This window comes from Micropterus dolomieu, unplaced genomic scaffold (assembly GCF_021292245.1).
Source record: "Micropterus dolomieu isolate WLL.071019.BEF.003 ecotype Adirondacks unplaced genomic scaffold, ASM2129224v1 scaffold_214, whole genome shotgun sequence".
Classification (NCBI taxonomy): domain Eukaryota; kingdom Metazoa; phylum Chordata; class Actinopteri; order Centrarchiformes; family Centrarchidae; genus Micropterus; species Micropterus dolomieu.
In genome coordinates, this window is record NW_025744206.1 from 3,474 (window position 1) to 6,296 (window position 2,823).

A 2,823-nucleotide genomic window follows, 5' to 3' on the forward strand; every position below is an offset into this window, starting at 1 on the left:
GCCCGCTTGCCCGGCGCCGCTCCCCGCAATCATTCCCTGCCGGGTACCCCCGCCCCTGGCCTGAAAACCTCCATTAGTAAAGTTGTAAACCTAAGCACACGTTCCGGTGCTCCGAGTTCCCAATACGGGCCGAGTAAACTAATTTGTCCAGTAGCTGCAGGGTAACTGAGCTAAAGTTAATTAGATAATGGCAGCTAGTTAGCAGCAACTAGCTGACTTGCTACAGCAACAAGTAAAGCTATCTGTCCATCAGGGAACTCCATAAATCACAGAGTTGAGGCAGAGCAGCCACGGAACATTAGAGAAAAAAAAAAAAAAAAAAAAAAAGGATATTTCCATCGAATGATCCAGTTTCAGCAAAATCAGTTGTGCTTTGTACAGTAATCAGTGGTACCTGGTCCCTGAAACACTATTTTTCAGCAGCATTATAAAAATTAAGAAAGCTTTTCATTGGAAACTAAATCAATACAGGCCCCCCCCCAGTGCAGGTGATTCATCAATGTTTTAAATCGTTTTCCAGGAAATGACACACTGTCACGTTCAGTGATGTGGAGGCAGGTTATAGGACCCAAACGCAGGACATGAAGACTAGCGGGTGCAGTTCAGAGTTTTATTTAAAAGCCACAAAAAGCGAGTACACTTACAAACAGAGTGGCCAATTGATAGAGTCCAAAAACAAAGGTTTTCCAACAGAAATCCAACATCCAAAATCCCAAAACGAGCAGGGAAACACGACGAGTGAGGCTGACAACACACTGCAACACAGGGTGACAACATATAATGACCCGACAAGACAGAAACACCAGGTACATATACAGGGACTAACGAGCAGGGCGGGAGCAGCACAGGTGACAGACATGAGGCTAACGAGGCACAGGCAGGGAGAGAGAGCAGGGGAAAACAGACATGCAGAGGGATCACTGGGGTAACAGACATGACAAGGGTTACTGAACACTAGATGACAGACAAGTAAGAAACCCCAAACACAACAGACCAAAATAACATAATAAAGCTGACTAAACTCAAAAAGGTACAAAAAATGACATGGCAGACAGGCAGAGTGTGACTCACACTAAAATATCAAGAATATCTACAAAACAACATTTTTTGTCATTGATGGGCCAGATCCTGCCAGATGACGTACAGGCCCAGTGCAATCATAAAAACATTTAAACATCGATTTTGATTTCATGGGAATGGGATATTTTCTAATTGTATGTTTCTATAAAAATCCACTGAGCATACATTGCATCTTTGATACTCTGTCTTTATTTGCGTATTTGGTATTGAAGTAATCCAAAAGTAACTAAAAGTAATCAGGTTACATTACTTTTATTTTGTGGTACTTGGATTATGTTACTGATTACATTTAACAAGTAATTGTACCGGATTACATTTACACATTAAAATAATCCTCCCAACCTGGAATGTCAATACTCACAGCTGTGGAAAGAACTCTCTCCCTCGTTCTCCATTCTTCCACTGGCTTTTTGGCTAGCAGCTGACTTGAACAATATAAAGTTTCTGCTAAAGCAGTAACACAGCATTACTTGGATTATTAACTACTATAACTGTTTTGGAAATAGTAATCACTTACAATACTAGTTACTGGGGAAAGTAATATTGTATATAAATGTTTAATTCAGTGTATGATAATATATTCAATTCATTGTGTGTCATCCTGAACTCGTTAAGAGGCTGTCAGGCCGAAGGACAGTCTGAGTACACTATACATGCTAGCTCAAAGCAGAGTCACAGCACCTGAATAGAAAGGTCACTGAGTGGAAAATGAAAAGGGAAGTGGTGTGGAAGATAACTCCAACAACACCCACACAGTTTTAAACCACTATCTGTGCCTCAACTAATTTAACCAACAATGTATGTGGTATATACACTATACTGCCAAAGGTTTTGGGTCACCTGCCTTTACATGCACATTAGGTTAATGACATCCCATTCTTAACCAAGACAGCGCAGCAGACCGCTGTCTCTGGATTACGCTCCGTAGTGCATTTGTTTTATTTTTATAAATTCTGTTTTCTGCTGTCCCTCTCTGGAAACATTTACCAGAGAAGAGCTCTTAAATATTGAACTTTCAACTGCTCACACTATTCCACCACTCTTTATCTAACCTGGAACTTTCTGAGTTATTAGTTGGAGGAGCAGCAGCTCTGTACAGGATCTACCGCAAAAGGGGGAAACGAGCCGGAGCACTGGTGAAACTGAGACAGCGGGGTTTTCACACTACGCTCCCTTCGATCCACCTGGCGAATGTCCGCTCTCTGGCCAACAAAATGGACGAACTGCTGCTCCTCAACAGAACTAACTCTGACTTCTGCAGATCTGCCGCCCTCTGTTTTACCGAATCCTGGCTCACCCAGCACATGCCAGACAGCACACTTTACCTGTCGGGTTTTAATCTCATCTGTGTGGATCGCGTAACAGAGCTCACGGGAAAAACAAGAGGAGGCACACTCGGTCTCTACATAACGAAGGTTGGTGCTCTCTGGTGCAGTGAGAACAACCTAGAACTTAACACGCTCAAAACTGTGATGACCGTGGACTTCAGGAGGAGACCCCCCACTCTGCCCCCCCATTCTAAACAGCCCTCTGTTGTGGAATCCTTCAGGTTTCTGAGTTCCACTATGTTGCAGGACCAGGGGCGGACTGGCCAATCGGGAGAACCGGGCCAAATCCCGGTGGCCTGCGTGCCAACTTGGCCTGCCATTGATAATCTTAAACAACAACAAATCATCATCATCATCTAGCAAACCTGGGCCAGTGCACACTCTATTCACTTTCTACAAATACAGCTCCGCTCTG

At 43.5% G+C, this 2,823-nt stretch overlaps 1 long non-coding RNA gene across 1 annotated transcript in view; it reads right to left on the bottom strand.

Annotated features, from left to right (window-relative positions):
• Positions 1-662: 662 nt before the first annotated feature.
• The window catches only part of LOC123967279, a 7,562-nt gene continuing 5,401 nt past the window's right edge, over positions 663-2,823 (bottom strand). The window contains exon 3 of the long non-coding RNA XR_006824223.1: positions 663-755. This is a non-coding gene — a long non-coding RNA (uncharacterized LOC123967279). The remainder of the gene's footprint in view (positions 756-2,823) is intronic.